The 23,283-nt window shown below is 42.5% G+C and overlaps 1 protein-coding gene across 4 annotated transcripts in view; it reads left to right on the top strand.

The window, feature by feature from the left end:
- The window catches only part of PTPRF (protein tyrosine phosphatase receptor type F), a 792,879-nt gene that overhangs the window by 100,804 nt on the left and 668,792 nt on the right, over positions 1–23,283 (top strand). For all 4 annotated transcript variants that reach the window (XM_029617709.1, XM_029617708.1, XM_029617711.1 and 1 more), the window contains exon 2: positions 15,609–15,717. The gene's annotated coding sequence lies outside the window, so the exon portion shown is untranslated. The remainder of the gene's footprint in view (positions 1–15,608; positions 15,718–23,283) is intronic.

Below are 23,283 nucleotides of genomic sequence, written 5' to 3'. Positions count from 1 at the left end.
ATAAGTTCTTGGAGGAGAAGTCCATTAACTGCTATTAATCAAGTTTACTTAGGGAATAGTCACTGCTATTAATTGCATCAGTAGCATGGGATCTTCTTAGTGTTTGGGTAATTGCCAGGTTCTTGTGGCCTGGTTTGGTCTCTTTTAGAAACAGGATGCTGGGCTTGATGGACCATTGGTCTGACCCAGCATGGCAATTTCTTATGTTCTTAAGAGCTGAGAGTTCTATTTTCAGATTTATTTTGGATTTTGGTGTTTGTTGTTAATTTGTGCTTCTACTTCCCCATGAGCAGATCTCCAGAGACGGGTCTAGTTGGATAACTTCTGAGTTTGGAAGCCTTATGATTTGCTATACTCTGGCATTTAGCTTTCATGCAAGGTTATTGAGTGGCTTCCTGTCTGTGTCAGCCCTTACGTAGGGAATGACATCAGTGGAAGTCTTGTTCTCTGTTTCCATTTGCTAGCAGGATAGCACACAGCCAGGTATCTGGACTGGTCTGGCAGGACACAAGGAAAGGAAATTAATAGGCAAGATTAAATTTCTTCTTTCCATTGATAAAACACTGCTTTACCTGTGGAGATACCTTTAAAAAAATACTCTTTGTTCAATCTAAAATATTTTAAGTACATTTAAGAAGAAATGTATTTCTTCTTAAATTACTTTGGTTTACGTGTGGGGTTTTTTTTGTGTTTAGATAATAAACTTTAAAATTCTTTGCAGTACCATCAGCTGGTCTTGTGGATTTAATTGAGATGTGTACCTCGAAATACATTTTGTCCTGTCTTACAGTATCAAAATGTCCACAGTTTGATCACTCACTTTTTAAATTTTTGAACAAATTCAGATATGTCCCCATCTGTGTGTGTGGCATTTAAGTTGTGCCATTGCATCTTCTGATATGCCTCCACCCCTGGAGAAGTGACACAGTGGAGTTTCCTATCTCCTTTCTCCTCTTTTACATCCATGTATCTCTGGAGATTGGTTTGAAACTTGGCAGCCAAGAAGGAGGGGAAGCCAGAGATCTTAGCTATAGTGTTCCTCTGGGAATTAAGTCATTTCTGTGACATTTCTTACAGTTGCCTTGGTGTGGTTTAATTTTCTAGTGGTATAATTGAGAAGATCTTTAATTTGAGGCATAGAAACATTTTAATGTAAAAGTCTTGAATAAAGCAGTAATGATTATTGATCATTCTTAGACCTTCAGTGACAACTGTTCAAGAAGTTGAATTATGCTTAAATAACTATGTTCAGTTATCACATTATATGAATTAGTAAGAAGCTAATAATATTGATATAAGAAGATATGTCTTTTAGTCTATATTTTAAGATAGTAACACTGAAGTCTGTTTTAAGTGCTCTTAGTATCTGCTTCATAGGAAGTGTAATGTATTATGTTCTTAATTTCAGTTTTAACAGCTAAATTACAAAATTTTTTGTATTCCTTTTTCAATTATTTTAGCTGTTATTCCTTTTGTTGTATTATTTCTCTATTTTAATTGATTGTAAACTGTTGTGAAGGCCTTGCCAATGTGATGGTATAGGAAAAAAAACCCCCATAAACCGTAAGTTGCTGGGGTATAGGCTTAAAAATACAAGTGGGTAGAAAAATCTTCATATCTATATGAATATTTCCCAAATACAGTATTATAAGTAGCTATCACTTTAGTCATGTTAAGGAGAGTGCTCCATATTGAAATAAGTACTGTATACATGAATATCACAAATATAGGAGACTGAAAATATTTCTGCATATTTCAAACTGCTTAAAGATTCTCTACCCCCCTTTGCCTTCTCTCCTTTTTAATGTCCTTTAACTTCAGTCCCTTGTCCCCAGATGGCATACCAGAGCCACTCTGGGAATCCTTCCTTGCCTGAGGGTCATAGGGATGTCTTCTAAGGCACTTTCAGAATAGCTCATTATTTGATAGGGGCTGCCTGTGTAGTCATCTTATCCATGATGGGGGCGGCCTGTGTAGTCATCTTATCCATGATGGGGGTGGCCTGTCTAGCCATCTTATCCATGATGGGGGCGGCCTGTCTAGCCATCTTATCCATGATAGGGGGCGGCCTGTCTAGCCATCTTATCCATGATGGGGGCGGCCTGTCTAGCCATCTTATCCATGATAGGGGGCGGCCTGTGTAGCCATCTTATCCATGATGGGGGCGGCCTGTCTAGCCATCTTATCCATGATGGGGGCGGCCTGTCTAGCCATCTTATCCATGATGGGGGCGGCCTGTCTAGCCATCTTATCCATGATGGGGGCGGCCTGTCTAGCCATCTTATCCATGATGGGGGCGGCCTGTGTAGTCATCTTATCCATGATGGGGGTGGCCTGTCTAGCCATCTTATCCATGATGGGGGCGGCCTGTCTAGCCATCTTATCCATGATAGGGGGCGGCCTGTCTAGCCATCTTATCCATGATGGGGGCGGCCTGTCTAGCCATCTTATCCATGATGGGGGCGGCCTGTCTAGCCATCTTATCCATGATAGGGGGCGGCCTGTGTAGTCATCTTATCCATGATAGGGGGCGGCCTGTCTAGCCATCTTATCCATGATAGGGGGCGGCCTGTCTAGTCATCTTATCCACATCACTACTAAGTACACTCAGGTCTAACCTGCTCTGATGGATGTGGATTCCATGTGCCACAGCACTGCAGCCTGAGTCGCAGGGCTGGGCCAAAGTGCTCAGTTTTATCCAATAATAAGTACAGATCACAAACCTTCAAGTCTTTAAAAAAAAAAAAAAAATTCCTTTTCCTAGCAAACAATAACGACCCAAAGTGGATTCTGTTATGACTTCATAAAGAATCTGTCCCAAGATGGTCAGTCAGCAAAGTGAAAACATACATTTTAAACAGACAAATCATTTTCTTAGGCAGTGACAGAAGTTGCTGTAGCATGCATGGTACAGTTTAATATATACAGAGAGGACAAGCAGAACTGCCATCTGAATGCATGTTTAGTCAGATTTGGAACTAGTTGGATTTCTCATGCCTGCCCCACTGCATTCTTGTAGCTGTAGCTCAGAGTTAGAGAATGACACTTGGAAGAAAGCAGAATTGGCTCAATCTCCATCTGCACATGAATGCACTTGGCAGCTGTGGTCTTGGTGACTGATTTACATAATTTAGTTCTAGCCATAATCTTGTTCTGCCTTTTTCCTCAAGTGGTATATATCTTTTTATGTTCTTTTGAATAAAATAGATTTATGTTCTTACCTGTTAAAGGCCATTTTGCAAAGGTCAGACACACATGCTCTGCTGCCATTCTTTCCTCATCACTTGTGCTAGTGTGGGGATAAGAGCTACTTCCAAATGTCTGCAGATTTTTGAAAAATTTCCAAAGTAGTAATGCATCATGAGAAACCGAACAAACTACTACTTGGGGGGGGGGTGTTTATATTCTGGTATTATTACTTTCCCTTGTACTGCTCTGATACGAATCCTTGTTTGCACATTAATATCTTATCTTGCAGTACAATTTTTCATCAGGTTAGGGACTGTTAAAATATTAACATTTTGAATTTTGAGGGATGTCAAGCAAAATATTCCATTGGAAAGTCAAGCCAAGTAATTATTGTGCCTAGGAAAAGCTACACAGCTCAAGTGAAAAACATTACGTCAGGCATAGCCAGTCTAAATTGCTGCACTACTGTTATCCTCCCCATTATGCACATAAGTGATCACATGTTTTGACAACATTATGTTTAAGCTTTGCAGAACCATAATCAGCTGTATGAATGGGAGCTATACAAACCATATGATAATTGCTCAGCATTTCTCTCTGTCACTGATTTGTTGCACAGAGTGACAAGCAAACGACAACTGTGATAAATTGCCTGGAAATCAGAAATTGTTCGTCTGTCAGAAAGATTATTATTATTTTTTTTTTTATGACGGGTGGGGAGAGGAGAGGGGAGAAAGGAATTGCTGAAATATGCTTTTTCAAGAAACTTGTGGGTTTCAGGCATGTATAGAATAGATCTTGCATCTGTTAAAATCATTGAAAGCACTGTGGAAAGAAGTAAAATTAGGATTGATTTAATTTCTTTGTTACTGCAGTAGTGGCAATGGTGCAGAAGTGAAACAGAAGAATGACTAGATTCTTTAAAGTTTGGATATTTGTGTAGAACGGATAATTCATAGCATTCATGTGGTGAGATTGTGCCAGTGTTTTGTTTTTAAGAAAGTTTTGATCATTGGTAGGAACAATGACTGAGATGAGTTACAATAACATTCTGACAAATTTATCACCTTGTTATAAGGAGGAAATTTAAAGATTATTATATTTTTCTGACGTACAAAAATTAACCTTTGATTGTCTTGCAATGAAATAAAATAATTGCTCACCTGCCATAACCTGGACTTGCATGCCTCAAAGCTAAGTGATTCTAAATAATATTTTCTTGCTTTTAGATTTGCCTTTGTAAATATTTTAAAATAAAATATTAGCAAAGTGCTTTTTCCATATTTAAAAAATTGCTCAGTGATATACAAAAAATACATACGGTATAATACAATCTATTTCTTTCATTGTTTAAGAGAATTATATTGCTTTCTTATTGCTAACTAACATCTCTGCTAATTATTCAGTAGCTTGGCTATGTGTACAATGATTGGATTAGCATGCAAGTTTGTCTTTTCAGAAGTGCCGATCTAGCATTTGGAAGTAGGTAGCAATTTATGATAGCTGATTAAAACTGTGGGGCAAAACATAGACTGCACGTCTTATTAAAGGGCACCTTGAGGTAAATAAGTCTGCATTACAGCTAACTAGCTGAAAAGGGTCTGTCACAAAATGATGTTCGGACATGGACTCTGCAGATGCATACTGTGGCCGTGACTCTTACTGTGTCTGTACCTCTGTCTGTTCTGGAGCATGAATCTATGATGCTGCTCCCTTCTTCAGTGTCTCACTTGAGCTTGGGCAGTCTGCTATAATGAAAGACTGTCCCATGCTGTTTACTAGGGAACAGACTCTCTGCTGGCCACGTTGCCTCCATTTCTCTGCCATCCTGCACATAGTACTATATGTACTTGCCACTACACTGACACAGACAAACATCACCCCAACAAAAAACATGCTAACAGAAGGGCAAGAGGAGCATATATGTCTAGAGGGGGTGCTAACAGCAGAACTTTCATCTGCTGGTTATGCCTGGGTAGGAAAACACTTACATTTTGGAGTGATAAACTATTGCTAGCTCTTTATATTGTATATTAGCTTTAAGGTTGGTATTTGTTTGCCGAGTTAGACTTGTGAGTTTGTAAAGGACACTTAGTTGATCTGAGAAGGTGAGAGTAGTGGTTCCTGGGCAACTAATCACTGGTTCCCTATACGTACAAGGATCAGTCCAGAGAAGTGGGTTGTGTATCCCTACCAGCAGGTGGGGTCAGAGAACAATTAGAACTTTGGGCACTGCTGCATATAATGAGAGAGCCACCTGCAGTCCCTCAGTATTTCTCTGACTCCAGCAGCTGGAAGACAGGCACCTGTAGTCTTAGTTAATTTTTCAGTTTAGTTAGTTAGATTTTTTTTTCTCCGGGTTTTTTTCTTCAGGATTGCTTCCTGAAGTGTTAGGCACCTTCGTGGGCCATACCTCAGTCGAAGCCAGACGTCCGGGGAGTTGGCTACCTCCGTCTGGGTTTTGTCCGTCACCACTCGGAGTGTGAAGACCAGAGGCTCCTGGTTACTCACCTCCGTGGCTGCTCCCCCAAAGCTGCTCCTTCGACCCTCTCTGCTCTACAGGACTCAGTAAAGTTTAAAAAAAAAAAAGTAAAACCGAGTGAGACTTCCTCTGTAGTTTCGAGCTGAAGTAAGGAGTCTGGTTGGGAAAGCCAGCCTTGCAGGCACTCCGGGGTGTTTGGCAGCCCTTTGGCCCCCTTTCCATCTACTCCCGGAGCTCCGGGTTGCTCTGAAGGGACGGGGTAAGTGTTTTCTTCGCCGGCCAGTTTTTAGCGTGGCTCGGCAGCGCGACCCATTACAACGGGCCTGTCGGCATTTTTTTTTCTATTTTTTCCGTTCTTCCCCTCAGCTCCTGGGCCACGTGGCTGCACAGTTTTTTTCAAGGGGCCCTCGCTTTCTGTCCGCGCTTTGTCAGGCGTGTGGGCGCGAAGGCAGAATTTAGTTTTGTTTTTTCCCTCCCTTATCCTTTCTAGGGATGGAGAGTTCGTCGGGCCCTGAACCCTTCCCCTGGGACTGGGGGGGGAGGGGGGGGTCAGTCTTCATGCCGAGGCTCAAGGGAGGAGGGATCCCCCTCCAGTCTTAGCCCTTGTGGCGGAGGACAGCGCTGGGGGCCTGGGTGAACCGGCTCCTCAGGATCCCATTCCGGCAGATGGAGACCCGGAGGGGTTTTCGTCTGAGTTTGTCTTGTTAATGCACCATGCTTTCCTGGCCAGAAAGCAGGCGGGCTTCAGGAGGCAAATTCAGTTAGTGGGTCTTTCCGAGCCGCCGTTCAAGAAGGGTCGACTCGAGGAACAGCAGGCCCGCGGGGGAAATGATGGTCCCCAGGGGCTGCAGACCCCTCCCCCACCCTTTGGAGGTCCGGATCCGGGTTTGGCTCAGGTTCCGGATTTGGTTCCTGATCTTTGGGGACCCTGATCAAGATGCTGCAGATGATGATGATTTGCCACCCACAGAAGGGGATGATCCCAGCGAGGTCCACCTTTTTAAGCGGGAGGAATTACTACCCCTTATTCCCCAGGTGTTGGAAGTTCTGGGGCTTAAGATCTCTCAGGAAGAATCAGATAGTGATGGGGTTAATCTGGTTCTTGACGGAATACGGGGGCCCACTTCGTTCTTTCCATTGCCTAAAAAGGTTCGCAAGCTGGTGACCCACGAATGGGACGCACCGGATGTGGGGCTCAAGGTGGGCAGAGCTATGGCCAAGCTCTATCTTCTTTCAACAGTTGTCTTGGATCTTCTGAAAATTCCGAAGGTGGATGCGGCTGTTTCGGCTGTGACAAAAAAAGACCACTATTCCGATAGTGAGTGCTGGCTTTACCCAGGGCAAGTCTTGCCTCACAAATCTGCTTCACTTTTTTGAAGGAGTTAATAAACATGTGGATAAAGGTGAACCGGTAGATATAGTATACTTGGATTTTCAGAAGGCGTTTGACAAAGTTCCTCATGAGAGGCTTCTAGGAAAAGTAAAAAGTCATGGGATAGGTGGCGATGTCCTTTCGTGGATTGCAAACTGGCTAAAAGACAGGAAACAGAGAGTAGGATTAAATGGGCAATTTTCTCAGTGGAAGGGAGTGGACAGTGGAGTACCTCAGGGTTCTGTGTTGGGACCCTTACTGTTCAATATATTTATAAATGATCTGGAAAGAAATACGACGAGTGAGATAATCAAATTTGCAGATGACACAAAATTGTGCAGAGTAGTTAAATCACAAGCAGATTGTGATAAATTGCAGGAAGACCTTGTGAGACTGGAAAATTGGGCATCCAAATGGCAGATGAAATTTAATGTGGATAAGTGCAAGGTGATGCATATAGGGAAAAATAACCCATGCTATAATTACACGATGTTGGGTTCCATATTAGGTGCTACAACCCAAGAAAGAGATCTAGGTGTCATAGTGGATAACACATTGAAATCGTCGGTTCAGTGTGCTGCGGCAGTCAAAAAAGCAAACAGAATGTTGGGAATTATTAGAAAAGGAATGATGAATAAAACGGAAAATGTCATAATGCCTCTGTATCGCTCCATGGTAAGACCGCACCTTGAATACTGTGTACAATTCTGGTCGCCGCATCTCAAAAAAGATATAATTGCGATGGAGAAGGTACAGAGAAGGGCTACCAAAATGATAAGGGGAATGGAACAACTCCCCTATGAGGAAAGACTAAAGAGGTTAGGACTTTTCAGCCTGGAGAAGAGACGACTGAGGGGGGATATGATAGAGGTGTTTAAAATTATGAGAGGTCTAGAACGGGTAGATGTGAATCGGTTATTTACTCTTTCGGATAGTAGAAGGACTAGGGGACACTCCATGAAGTTAGCATGGGGCACATTTAAAACTAATCGGAGAAAGTTCTTTTTTACTCAACGCACAATTAAACTCTGGAATTTGTTGCCAGAGAATGTGGTTCGTGCAGTTAGTATAGCTGTGTTTAAAAAAGGATTGGATAAGTTCTTGGAGGAGAAGTCCATTACCTGCTATTAAGTTCACTTAGAGAATAGCCACTGCCATTAGCAATGGTTACATGGAATAGACAGTTTTTGGGTACTTGCCAGGTTCTTATGGCCTGGATTGGCCACTGTTGGAAACAGGATGCTGGGCTTGATGGACCCTTGGTCTGACCCAGTATGGCATTTTCTTATGTTCTTATGTTAAAAGATATGCAGGACCATAAGCTGGAGATCCAGTTGAAGCGAGTCTTTGAAGTGGCTACATTGAGCCTTAGGGCCACGATCTGCGCCAGCCTCATGCAGAGGGCATGTTTGTGCTGGGTTCAGGCCTCTTAACACCACTACAGGAGCTGGCAGTGGTGCCACCTTGGAGGGCGCTCGTTTGAAGGCGGGCATCGCATATGTAGCAGATGCACTTTACTACCTAGTGCGAACTTCAGCGCGCAGCATGGTTTCTGTAGTGACTGCGCACCGACGGCTGTGGCTGTGCAATTGGTCAGCGGATTTGTCTTCAAAATCTCAGCTGTGTAACCTCCCATTTAAGGGTAAGCTCCTGTTCGGTGAGGAACTGGAGCAGTTGGTAAAGCTACTCGGAAAATCTAAGGGGCATAATTTGCCGGAAGATAAAAGGCCCACCAGAAAGGTGTTTCCTTCGCGGCCGCGTTTTCGGGATTCACACCGATTTCGTTCCGGCAGGTATTCCTTACCTTCCACGTCTAAGCAGACCTCAGGACGGCAACAGTCCTTTCGAGGGGGGAATCACCCCGGCCAGGATTCTGGACACCTCGGGACAGGAGGTAGTAAACCCTCCCAATGAAGCCACAAGTCCCCATTCCGTCGTCTAAGCTGTTGGGGGGGGGGTGCGCAGATTGATCAGCTTTTACACGGAATGGGCAAGGATCACCTCAGACCGTTGGGTCCTGGAGGTGATCAGAGAAGGCTACACTCTAGAGTTTTTCATGTCCCATGCAGGAGGTGTTCGTGGAGTCCCACGTGTCCTCGCACAGCAAGCAGGAAGTGGTACGGGAGACCCTGCAGCGCCTGATTCAGCTACAGGCCATTGTCCCGGTTCCAGAGGCAGAAGAGGGTCGGGGACATTACTCTGTTTACTTTGTGGTTCCCAAAAAGGAGGGCACGTTTCGTCCCATCCTAGACCTACAGAAGGTGAACCATTGTCTCCGAATCTCTCATTTTCGCATGTAAACCCTGCAGACGGTACTGGCTGCTGTTCGGACGTGGGAGTTCCTTGCGTCCTTGGATCTTATGGAGGCTTATCTGCATATTCTGATACGACTATGTCACCAGAGGTTTCTACGCTTCAAGGTCATGGGACAACACTTCCAGTTTCAGGCCCTTCCATTTGGTCTGGTGACGGCTCCTTGAACTTTCACCAAAGTCATGGTGGTGGTAGCAGCCTTCCTTCGCAAGCAGGGGATCCTGGTCCATCCATACCTGGACAACTGGCTGATTCACGCCAAGACCAGGGAGGACTGCGAAGATCGGTTCGCATGGTGATGTTCACCTTGAGATCGCTCGGATGGGTCATCAATCTTCAGAAGAGTCACCTGGAACCCACCCAAGAGCTGACCTATTTGTGAGCCCGTTTTGATACCTTACGAGGCAGAGATTTTCTGGCGTCGGACTGGGTAGCCAGGTTGCAGAGCCAGATACAGGCGCTTCTTCTCAGACAAACACCCACTGTGTGGCATCATCTGCAAGTGCTGGGATAAATGGCGTCCACCTTGGATTTGGTTCCGTGGGTGTTCGCCCACTTACGTCCGCTATAGTGTGCGCTGTTGTCACGGTGGAGTCCGGTGTCTGAGCAGTTCCACCTACCCTTGTCTCTGCTTCCAGAGTCTAAAGCTAGTCTGTCATGGTGGCTTTCACGCGACAGTCTGGTGAAGGGGGTGGATTTGAACCCACCGAATTGGCTGATAGTCTCCACTGATGAGAGTCTGTCAGGTTGGGGAGCTGTGTGCGACACCAGATCCGCCCAAGGGCTTTGGTCTCCAACAGAGGGCTCGTGGTCCATCAATCGTCTCGAGACAAGAGTGGTATGTCTTGCCCTACAAACTTTTCTACCCTGGATTCAGGGTAGAAAAGTTCGAGTGTTCTCCGACAATGCGATGGTGGCGTACATCAACCGACAGGGCGGGACAAGAAGTCCTGCGGTGGCGCTCGAAGCATGTCTTCTGTTTGCTTGGGTGGAGTATCATCTTGGGGGAATTGCCGCGTCGCAGGCGTGGACAACGTGCAGGCGGATTTTCTCAGCAGGCGACAACTCGACCTGGGAGAGTGGGAACTGTCTCCCGAAGCATGGAACCACATTTGTGCCAGATGGGGGGTCCCGCAGTTGGATCTGATGGCAAGGCGGGAGAATGCAAAGACAGAACGCTTCTTCAGCCGTCGAAAAGAACAAGGCTCAGTCTGTCTCGACGCTCTGGTGTGCCCCTGGCCAACGGGGATTCTGTTGTATGCATTTCCCCCCGGCCTCTCGGTTGGCTTCTCTGTCGCATAGAATTCCACCCCGGAAGGGTGGTGCTGGTGGCTCCAGAGTGGCCACGCTGCCCATTGTTCGCGGATCTGATTCGCTTGACCCTAGAGGGTCTTTTGCAGCTGGCTCATCTACCGCATCTACTTAGTCAAGGTCCCATCTTTTCGGATCGGGAGGGTCGCTTCTCTCTCGCGGCTTGGCTTTTGAGAGGCGACGTTTACGATTGAGTGTTTATTCTGAACAAGTTATTTCCATTCTCTTGCAGGCAAGACATCCGTTCATTTCCCTGGCCTATGTGAGGGTATGGAGGCTCTTTAAGACCTGGTGTCATCCGCGCTCTTGCGATCCTTTAACGGTCGAGGTCTCTCTGGTACTGGATTTTCTGCAACAGTGGGATTTGACAGACTAAGGAGAAACAGAACATTCCTCACACCAGGCCTTAAATACTCTCCAGACCTGCACATACGCTAAGGATGTAGAGGACTTCCATGCTTGGAGCAAGGTGGTAATTACTGCCACTGAATATCCATGCTTCATCAGGCAGACCCTATCAAGGGTCAAACTATAAGACAGAATCTAGATGGGTCCTCATGAAGGACCGGTCCTTGCTGAAGCAGGTCCCTGTGTGGTGGTAGGCGGGGGGTTCCACCAGGAATCTCTGTTTGTCCACATACCACGGACACCTGGGCCACTCTGGAGCTACTAGTAGGACTAATCTCCTGTGGTTCTCGATTCTTCAAATGACCCTGCCCAGCAGGGGCTACAGAGGGAAGGCGTATAGTAAGTCCTCTTCTGGCCAGGTTTGAACAACACCGTCGATCCCCAGGGACCACTGATCTCTTCTGAAACTGAAGAATCGGGGAACCTTTGCATTGTGAGATGCGGCCCGCAGGTCGATGGACGGGAGGTCCCAGCGATCTACCACCAGCTGAAAGGCTTTGGCTGACAACACCCATTCTCCTGGATCCAGACTCTCCCTGCATAGGAAGTCTGCTCTAATACTGTCTTTCTCTGCGATGTGGGAGACCGAGATCATCAATAGATGTATTTCCGCCCATTCCATAAGGAGTTCTATCTCCTGTGACATTTGCTGGCTTTGGCTCCCCCCCTCCCCCCCCTGGCGGCTAATGTAGGGTACCGCTGTTGTATTGTCCGACATTAGGCTGTCTCCCTGACCCTGGAATGTGTGGCTGAACTGTAGACATGCCAATCTGACTGCCCAGGCTTCCAGGCAGTTTATGCTCCAGAGCGCCTCTTGCTCTGTCCAAAGCCCCTGGGCCGTCAATTCTTGGGGATTCCATTTCAGTTTTTGTCTAATTTGTGCTCCTTTATTTTGTATTCTGTATTTGGTGAGGGTCTGTCTCTGCTCTGTGTGTGTGACCACGATGAGAGATTCTGCTAGCATAGGGATCTATAGCAATCTGGTTTGTTTTGTTTCCTCAGTAGGTGGTGTATTGGTATTCTAGGACCCAGTATAATATTTACCCTTGCTTTTTCACAGGTAGGGTTATTGTTGTTTGAGTCCTTGGTGTTATTACTGTTATGTTACAATGGGATTGCAGTACAGATTTTGAGTGTTTTGTTTGCGGGGTTTTGTGTTAGTTCACAATGGGCTGGATTTTAAAAGGGTTACACAAGTAACCCTTTAAAAAAAAAAAAAACAAAAAAAAAAAACCCCTGTGCGCGCTGAACCTATTTTGCATAGGCTCGGCGGCACACACAAGCCCCGGGACGCATGTAAGTCCCGGGGCTTGCCTGGGGGGGCGTGTTGGGAGTGACGCAGCGTTTTTGGGGCGTGTCCGGGGGGGCGTGTTTCCGGCTCGGGGCGTGGCCGAGTGCCCCAACACAGCGGCCTGTGTCGGGGCCTGCTGCGCCGGCGCGCGTAAGTTGCTACTGCCCGGAGGCAGTAGTAACTTTTAAGATAAAGGTAGGGAGGGGGTTTAGATAGGGCCGGGGAGGGGTGGGTTAGGTAGGGGAAAAGGGAGGGGAAGGTGCGGGGGGGGGGGGGGGTGAATGGAAAGTTCCCTCCGAGGCCGCTCCGATTTCGGAGCGGCCTCAGAGGGAACGGGCAGCGCGCACAGGGCTTGGCGCACGCAAGGTGCACAAATGTGCACCCCCTTGCGCGCGCCGACCCCGGATTTTATAAGATACGCGCGGCTACGCGCATATCTTATAAAATCCCACGTACTTTTGTTCTCGCCTGGTGCACGAACAAAAGTACGCGCACGCGTAGATTTGTAAAATCTACCCCAATGTGCCTGGCAGTGGAAGGTGTTTGTGCTGCTGTTACTGTGAGATGACACCAGAATTTGAAAATATCTTTTAGTATGATGAGCTGTAAGGGAAGCATCCAAGCTCCATTGTTGGGTGAATTTCCATGGATGCACAGAGTTACAGAACTGGAGGTGCAGGATTTATATTGACATTCTGTCCCTTCCTGTATATTCCAGACTTCACTTTCATAGCCATATAGAATTAGTTGAATGAGGCTATCAAATAATTTTATAGTGTGAAACTGGCCAGCTTTTTAAAATTATGCAGAAGACCCTTTGGACTTTTTTTTTATTAACACCAAATATTCAAAAGCTGTGTTCATCCCATCAAGCTCATATCTCATTAAAGAGGTAAATTGAATAACACAATAACTTTGTTTTATTATTGTTACTCATAAATTATAACAATAACATTAATCTTGGAATATTATATTTTAATATAAATGAAAAGTTTTCACAAGATAGGTTGTCGTGAAACATTTTATTTATGTATATATTTAAGGAAACATACATAAATTGTTGAAATACATTTCATTCGTTTAACCTTTAACCTCTGGTTTGCTAGTAGACTGAATTACTGTGTCACGAAATTGTTTGTCTAAAAAGTGTGTCACCAGCATGAAAAGTTTGGAAAGCTCTGCTCTACATATTCCATTCCCCCATTTCACCTTTGAGTCTTTTTGTCCTGCTTTTGCACTTCCTTCTGTCACTAATATATATATCTAAAAAAAAAAAAAAAAAAGTCTCGTTGACTTTTTACCATACTAGCTATTTTTTTTCCATTTGCACCTTTTGTTTGACTATAGTTTCTCATCTATTCTTAGCTTCTCCAGATATTTTTGCCTATCTTCCTTATTTCTACAGTCTGTTTATGAATGCTAACCTTTTTTTCTCTTACCTTTTCAGCCACTTCTTTAGAAAATTACAGTGATAAATATATTTGGGGAAGTTCTAGGACTATGTAGATAAATAAATCCAACCTGTAGATCATTGAGGATACTGGGGGATACCCAAACGTTTACATGTCAATTTTGTGGGACTGTAGAGGGTTGTTCAAAACCTATCCTTGTATTTTGTATTCTGTGAGTATACTATTCTCATGATATTCAAGGTTTTCAAATGTACTTTATCTGATAAATACAAAGTATTTAAAAAAAAAAAGGTATGAGAATTGGGACTTTTCATTTTGTTAAGTAATTGGGATTTATACTCTCACCACTCCACAATGGGAAGGATCTTAAATTGGGAGTTGGAAGAAGAACTATACTTTCTTCAGTCTGAGTAACTGAAAAAAGATAGAGGAATTGGCTTAATCAAATTAATACTTTTACTAAAAGAGGAAGGTCACAAATTTATTGCATGTTTTTCCATCATATCTGGAGGATTGTTTCAAACAAATGCAAGAATGTAAGATGATATGTATGCTATATTTTAAATAAAAAGTTTTAAAAAAATGGCCTGTTTCCCTTTTCTTTGTAATAAAAAAGATTTGTTGCCCTTAAAAAATCTTTTTAGTTTTGCCCACTATTCTTCTACTTGGCCTAGCTTATCCTATCCAGTTAATGACTCTTTGAGAGGTACTCCCCATCTTAAAGTTTATTTTTCTGAGCACCAGGACCCTCACCTTTGACTGAACTACTACTGCCTGTGTTCTAATACTGAACACCACCATTCTGTGATCACTGGATCCCAGGTGAATCACCCAACTGTGACATCAGGAACACATTCCCTATTCGTAAGCACCAGGTCTAGGTTCACCCCCTCCTGTGTTGATTCCATTACCAGTTGCTGGAACAGTTCTCCCTATATACAATCCACATCTTTCTGCTTCTAGATGACACCACAGCTGGGATGTCCCAATCAATATTCGGCAGATTGCATTCACCTAGAATAGATCCTCCCCTTTCATAGTAATTTTGTGTCTTCAGTTTAAATCTCTGTCCATTTCTTCTGCTGGTGGTCTGTATAATTGCACCAGTATAAATGAATGGACCCTATTTCCACTCAGCAATCCTAGAACAGGAAGCTGAAACACTCTCATCGATACCATCTGCGTAGCCATTCATTTATCTTCAGAATGCAACCTTCTCTGCCTGTGTTATTACCGTCGATTCAATTTTTAATTTATTTTATTTGTTTTAATGTATTCAATGTTATTTTATAATTTATTGTGGAGTAACTAATTGTATTATTTTATTGTACATCACCTTGATTGTAGTTAAAAGTAATCCATCAAATATGCTAAACTAATCTGAGGAGAATAAGTTTTAGAATTGCTACAGAAATTCAATGGGGGAGGAGTGTACAATTATCCAGCCATGATATTCCATGCTTTTATTTCTATATCATTTTCTAAGGAATTCTGGAATATATATTTTCATTTGGCAATTGTGGGGAGGAATTAGATATATGGAACAAATACTGTTTTATGGTATTTTACTTCCCGGCAACAAGAAAATATTTTGGAAGGGGGGTGTAGACTTTCTGTTCCCACTAGAGTATCTATGCTTAACATTAGAATGGACAAGCTGGATCCAGACCAGTGATTCATCTAGCTAAGCATCTTATCTGTGACAATGGCCTAAGTGTCACCAGATGAAAACCAGAGTTTTTCTAAGTACTCCGTTTAGCTCTAAAATAGTGTGAAACCACTTGGCTTCTACCCAATGTCTAATACCCATTTATGTTCTTTATCTTCCAGGAATGCATCCAGATCCCTCTTGAACCCTGCTATGCTGCTTGCTGTGACTACATTTAGCGGTAGCTGATTACACAGTTTAGCTACATGCTGACTTAAGAAATACTTTACAGTAAGATATGTCTTCATCAGAATTAAGTTGTTTGCTAATCATTATGAATGTTGTAGGATACTGCTTTGAATACCATCTTCTGACTGCTTTGTTCTTCTTGATGTGTGACCTTGTAGTTTCCTCCTTCTCCTTTCAGCTCCCAGCCTCTGTAGGGCAATGGCACCATAAGAACATAAGAAATTGCCATGCTGGGTCAGACCAAGGGTCCATCAAGCCTAGCATCCTGTTTCCAACAGAGGCCAATGCAGGCCACAAGATAAAAGGACATATAGTAAAGCAAACAAAAAATAGTTGTAATATAGGTAGAAATTTGCTGCTAATGAAGATTAATTTTTTTGCCTGTAATCATAATTTTATTATGTATTTAATTTTCTGTAATCTTGAAGCTAAATATAAATCTTTTTAAATAAATAAATCAGATCTGCTGTAAGAGCCTGCTAGCTTTCCCTGTGGAAAAGTGATCATCCAGGCCTTTTTTCTGCTTAAAATGTTTCCTAGGTTTATAAAATGGAATTATTCAAATTAAGTGTCCAATTTAATCATTTGCTGCCCCAAGTACCATTGTAAAAGTACCATTGTGTAAGACAGTGTATTTGGTTTGCTACGCTAGTCTCCGACTTTTATTTGCACAGATGTCCTGTTTCTAACCAGCTCCATTAAAATAATGAGGCAGGCTCACTATGAGGTGCAGTTGATTTGAGACTGCTTCCCCTAATAATCATTCCTGATCTGCAGGGAGGTCTGTGCACACTGATCGACTCTCAGAATGTCAGTTGGTAGTAAAAGAGGTGAATTTTCTATGAGGGCTTGGAGGTTTGCGGCCATCTGTGTGGTCTGGGTTAATTGCAAAAGTTTTATCCCTGTCTTTGAATGTAAGACCTGAAAATAAAGAGGGCAGAAATCCAGTGTTTGTATCTAGTACTCAGCCCTAACTTATTATATAAATACATAGGTTTCTGTGCTGCTTCTGCCTTTATTATCCTTCAGATTCTTGGGAACAGACCCACTATTATTTTTCAGTTTTAGTTTTATACTGCAGAGGGGGTGAGGGAATGGAAAGAGTATTTTATTCTTAGATTTAGGTGAACTCAGTTTATTTAAAATGTTATTAATAACATTAGCTTTTCAAATATTCACCACAGAGTGCTTTTTATACTAATACTTCTGACCGACTATAGTTCCAGTATTGTTTGTGTACCTCAAACCTGCTGCATCCACTGTTTCAGAACTAAGAAACAAACAGCTCTGCCAGTGTAGCTCAGTCTGGTCATGCAGTATTCACCTGTAATTCCTAATCCTCAATCCCCTGCATATAGCACAAGCCTTATATCAAAGCTGTTCCAGTACTGAGACTATCCCTACCACACACAGAGCTCTGCCAAAGCACTTCACTCCTGTCCTGCAGCAGTAGTGAAAGCTAAACACGCACAGGGCTATCTATCTTTACTGATGCATGCTGAACCATTCCTGAGCTAATGCAGCTTTCCATTATACCATCTTAGTAAGATAAGATAATACTGCTACTTATTTCTAAAGCCTTACTTTTAGTATTTTTTAGTATTAAGTTTGAATGAAAGGTATGCTTTTGATCATACAATTAATGTAGGACTCTTAGAATTTTTTAGATTTCTTGCCATTATTTAATGAAATTTATTTACGAATACTTATGAATCACTTTATAGATTACAGTAAATCTCTCAAAGCGATGTACATCAAACAGAACATTCGGATAACAAAATGGAAGAACTGTTTAAGAAACATTAAACAAGAAAAAAACAACAAAAAAAAACAGGACAAGAAATGGAGTTAAGTAGAAGCAACTGCTGTTGGTTGGCTCTATGCCAGGTTAGGTAACACCTGAGTTCTGAAGCCTTTTATTCATTTTCAGCTGAAATTTGATATTCACCACCTTCGGGAAGAGGTTGGTGGTGCCGAACAGGATATCTACTGCATGTCTTCTGTGAGTGGACTGTTGCCATGTGGGAAGGAAGGGATTAAGTACCTTACAATTGGGATCCTCATTGATAGATTGGCATAATAGATCATAATGAAGCAGCACTTGTTGAAAAGCCATGAAGGGTACTAGCTGGTAAGATTGGACTGAAGGAAGATCTGGTTGAACAATCATGCTTTAGTTTTCTTCCAGAATGTAAGGTAGCATATTTCAGGGCAAATGGGCTGAGGGACCTCATTCCAGAGTTTGAGAACCTACCAAGTGACTAGCTGTGGTGTTTTGCATGAGTTGTAGACATTGCAAGTTAATCTTAGAAATACCATTTAGTAGGGCATTGCAGTAATCTAGCCAACTGGTGATTAAAGCATGAATGATTGAATCTAAGTTATTGCGTTTGAAGTAGTTTCATAGTTGTCTAATGTGGAGGAGTGGCATGAAGGAGGCTCTTATTACATTGGTGATGTGTGAAATCATAGATAGTGTTGGATTGAGTTGGATCCCAGGTTCCAGATTGATGCTTTTGGTTGTAGGTAGTTGCTTGCTAGGGATTGTAAGAAATGAAAGGGGTGACCCTGTCAGCTCAGCCAAAGAAGTTCCAATTTAGAGGGGTCAAGTCTGACATTGTGCCTGTTGAGCCAGTGGGCTACTACTGAGAGACAGTTGTTGAGCTTAGTGATAGAAGAATTTTGGACTGTTCCAATATTGACATAATGTTAGATATTGTCCGCAAACAAATGTCATTTGACATTAAAGATCTGGATAAGATCACAAGTTGGGGGCACATAGATATTAAACTGAATAGGAGGAAGGACAGAGCCTTGAGGAACACAACAAGTGAGAGTTCTGGGGGTTGATGATTTATTGACCCACAAAATGGATTGGCTTCTGTTGGACAAGAAGGACTCAAACCAACTGAGGGGGCAATACCTGCAATACCAATGTTTCTCAGCTGCTGGATGAGTGATCATAGTTGACAGTATCGAAAGCTGCAGTAAGGTTGAGTAGGATAAGGATGGTTTCACTTCCTTGGTCAGCATTAAGATGAATCCCAATATCCAGGAGGATGGTTTTGGTTTCATGTCCTTTCCTGAAACTGGATTGATGGGATTGGAAGACAGTCCTCTCTTCTAGGAAATCAGAGAATTGGCGGTAAACTACTTTTTTCATTAACAGACAAGAAGAATAGGCTGGAGACTGCTCTGGTAGTGATCCAGGGTTAGAGCCAGGTTTTTATAGGATGGGTTTGATTACAGCTTCTCTAAGTGACTCAGGAAGGGAGCCATGATAGACACTACTGTTTATTAAGTTGGATAGGCAGGGGGGGGCCAGGATATGTTTATTTATTTATTAATTTTATATACCGATGTTTCATGCGAACATATCAAATCGGTTTACATTAGTTAACAAATATTAATTTTAAAATATTTGCATTTCCAAAATAAAAGGAGGAAAATAAAAAGTTTCATAATAGACTAATAACAAAATAGTAAACTAATCATAAAATTTAATAGGGAAAGAAGCAGAACAGTAAGAACAGAGATAATACAATCAACTAAATATTTATATTACAGGGGGTATATAATCATTAGGTTAAAACTCTTGGAAGGCTTGTTTGAATAGCCATGTTTTAATGCCTTTTTAAAATATTTTAATGTCTGATTCTATCCTTAATTCCTGTGGTAGAGAGTTCCACAGTTGGGGCTTGTTCTCTCACATTATTTAGATGAGCAATTTTAGGGGAAGGTATGGGTAACATCCATGTGCCTGCTAACCTTGTAATTCTTGATGGGATATGAAAATGTAATGTTGATGTTAACCATTCTATCTTTTTATTGTAGAGGGTTTTATGAATTAGCAATAGGACTTTATGCTGAGCCCTGTATTTAACAGGCAACCAATAAAGTTCCTTTAATATTGGAGTAATATGATCAGATCTTTTAGTTCCAATCAAAAGTCTAGCTGCTGAGTTCTGTAATAATTGTAAAGGCCTTGTGTCATTCGCTGGTAGGCCTAAAAACATCGAATTACAGTAATCTCATTTTGACAAAACAGCCTGTAAAACTGTTCTAAAATCTTTTGGAAATAGAGGATTCAATCTTTAGGAACATTTAATTTATTTATTTATTATTTTTATATACTGACATTCGATCTCAATTGAGATATCACACCGGTTTACATTCAGGTACTGTAGGTATTTCTCTATCCCCAGAGGGCTTACAATCTAAGTTTTTGTACCTGAGGCAATGGAGGGTAAAGTGACTTGCCCAAGGTCACAAGGAGCGACCGCAGGACTCGAACCCTGGTCTCCTGGTTCATAGTCCACTGCTCTAACCACTAGGCTATTCCTCCTCTCTAAAATACCCATCATTAATGATTTTTTTTTAACGCACGCTTTCATTGTGAATTCACAATCTAGGAAGATCCCTAGGTCTCGCACCTCCAGGGAAATGGGATAATTTTTGGCTGCTTCCTGAATTTCAAGTTCCTTTGCCTGGCTTAATTTAGGGGAGATGCATAAAATTTCAGTCTTTTTTTGCATTCAGAGAAACATTCATTTGGTTTAATACTATATCCCAAAGCTTAAGTGTTTGTTTATTTTTCGATCGGAATTAAAATTTGTACATTGTCTGCATATATAAAATGTGTTAGACCGAAACCAGATAGAATCCAGATAAACCTAGGTGGATAGGATCAAGTGGGCTGGGGAAGTAGTAGTTAAATCACAAGCGGATTGTGATAAATTGCAGGAGGGTGTTGCGAGACTGGAAGATTGGGCATCCAAATGGCAGATGAAATTTAACATGGATAGGTGCAAAGTGATGCATATAGGGAAAAATAACCCTTGCTGTAGTTACACGATGTTAGGTTCTATCTTAGGCGTTACCACCCAGGATAGAGGTCTAGGCATCATAGTGTATAATATATTGAAATCGTCAGCCCAGTGTACTGTGGTGATCAAGAAAGCAAACAGAATGTTAGGAATTATTAAGAAGGGAATGGAAAATAAAATGGAGGGTGTCATAATGTTTCTGTTTTGCTCCATGGTGAGACCACACCTTGAATACAGTGCGCAGTTCTGGTCACCGCATCTCAAAAAGGATTTAGCTGCACTGGAGAAAGTGCAGAGAAGGGCGACCAAAATAAGGGGCATGGAACAGCTGCCCTATGAGGAAAGGCTGAAGAAGTTAGGGCTGTTCAGTTTGGTGAAGAGACGACTGAGAGGGATATGATAGAAGTCTCAAACTCATGAAAGGACTTGAACAAGTTAATGTAGATCAGTGTTGGGTTTGAGGCATAGTGTGGACGCAATGGTGATGACTCCTCCCATGAGGAGGGGCCCTGTGGGGAACCACAGTGATAGGCTAGACTCAGAGAGCAGACACTGGAGATGGAAAGCTTTATTGTACTGCTGTAGATTGATGGTAATGGTGCAGGAGGATGTGGCACTGAAGTCCAGCAAAGTGCCAATACATTCAGACAGCCTCAGATGACTAGGTCTCACCCAGATATACAAGATTGGTAGTGTTCCATATCCTCCAGCAATGAATTATACAGCTGTTAACTTTAAGCTGTTAGCTTAAAGGATTGTTCCCTAGTCCTATTTGAAAGGGTAAATAACTGTTCTTGCTCTCTGTTGGATTAGCCCCTAGTGCTTGTGTTGTTTGAAAGAGTAAATAACCATTCCTTATTTACCTGTTCTATTCAACTCATGATTTTGTTGACTTCAATCATATCCCCTCTCAATTGTCTCTCTTCAAAGCTGAAGAGCCATAACCTATTTAGCCTTTCTTCTTAAGGAAGCTTTTCCAACTAACCATTTTTGTTGCCCTCCTCTGTGCCCTTTTCTAACTCCACTATATTATTTTTGAGATTGGATAACCAGAATTGCACACAAATCTCAAGGTGCAGCTGCACCATTGATTTATACAAAGGTATTTTGATGATCTCTGTTTTATTCTCCATTTTTCTGAAAAATTCCTAGCATTCTGTTTGCATTTTTGTCCACTGCCGCCACATACTAAGCTGAGGATTTCAACAAACTCTTGACTGACTTCTAGATCTTTTTCCTGGGGGGGTTATTCCTAATGTGGAACCTATCATTGTGCATCTAAAATTAGGGTTATTGTTCCCTATGTGCATCACTTTGCATTTGTCCACGTTAAATTTCATCTGTCCATTTTATCATTAATAAGTTGAGCGGCACTAGTCCCAGGACCTATTTTGTGCTGAAAAGCAGGCTGAATTAGCCATTGCATGTGGTGATGTCATCAGGCGGCACTGAACAGACTCATCTGTCCTAGCTAGTAGATCTTCGAGTTCTACTGAGCATATATGGGAGTTTCTACATGGGTGCCACCTTGGGAACCTCCTCAGTTACATTTTGTCGAGCACAGCATGGATGTATATTCAGTCTCTCCAAATATTTTTTTCAAAATCCTTTACAATTTTTGTTTTTTTCATTTTCTTCAGTTTTCTTACTTTTAGTTGCCTTGCTGTGCTGCAACACCCAAATGACACTTTTCAGTGCTACAAAAAGAAAAAAAGACAGTTGCCTTCTCAGAAACCCAGAGCGATCCCAAACTGCATCCATGATAAAATATTCTTCACTGGCTGGTATCCTTACTTCACTCTGGATGTGCCTGTGGACAAGTATTCCACATTCCCAATACTCCAGGGCAGTGATTCCCAAACCTGTCCTGGAGGACACCTCAGCCAGTCGGATTTTCAGGATATCCACAGTGAATATGCATGAACTAAATTTGCATACATTGTCTACATAGCATGTAAATTTAATCTCATGCATATTCATTGTGGATATCCTAAAAATCTGACTGGCTTGGAGGTCCCCCGGAAAGGTTTGGAAATCTCTGTTCCAGGCCATAGAGGAATTGCTTGATTCTCTCAGAAGCTGCAGCTTTGTCTGCCTTTACGGGAAATGAGTTGAACATGAGCTCCTGAAGAACTGCTCCATTGGCCCAAATCGAAGCCATGGGGTTGAGAAAAACAATCACCCTTCATCAAACCAGAGCCTATGTGGAAGAAATGGAAGTCAGGCTGGATATATGGAAACACCCAATGCAGAGGATGCGCTGTGGCTTCATCCACACAGGGTATATTGTGGCACCTTGTATAAGTGAAGAACATTGCATCACCGGGCTTTGCAATTATTCATTGCCTACAACCGTAACAAACTTGGCATAGCAGTCGCCAAATGTACATAGTCTGCCTGGATATGGGAATGCATTCAGTGCTGCTACATCTTAGCAGGATTGTAGATCACTGGTTTGATCGCAGCTCCTCAAATCAGATCTATGGCTTTTACTATTCCCATCTTAGCAAAGCTGCAGCTTGATCATCAGTTCATACTTTTATGTTCCAGTACTGTCTATACAACCTCTTGAGCTGACAATAACTTCAGATAAGCAGTTTTGCATAACCTGTTTTTCTCAGTAGTCTATACTCCATGTTGGGGACTGGGTTGCTTACCCAGTAATCTCTCTGCTGCAAGCCTCAGTTTGGGACCCCCCACATGTAATGACTAATTCAGCCTGCTTATTGATGAAAAAAGTAAGCTTGCTCATCGTAATCTGTGTTTTCTGTAGAAAGCAGGA

The sequence above is a fragment of the Rhinatrema bivittatum genome, chromosome 10 (assembly GCF_901001135.1).
Source record: "Rhinatrema bivittatum chromosome 10, aRhiBiv1.1, whole genome shotgun sequence".
Taxonomy (NCBI): domain Eukaryota; kingdom Metazoa; phylum Chordata; class Amphibia; order Gymnophiona; family Rhinatrematidae; genus Rhinatrema; species Rhinatrema bivittatum.
Note: the sequence above shows the minus strand (reverse complement) of the source record. Positions and strands in the feature narration are given on the sequence as shown.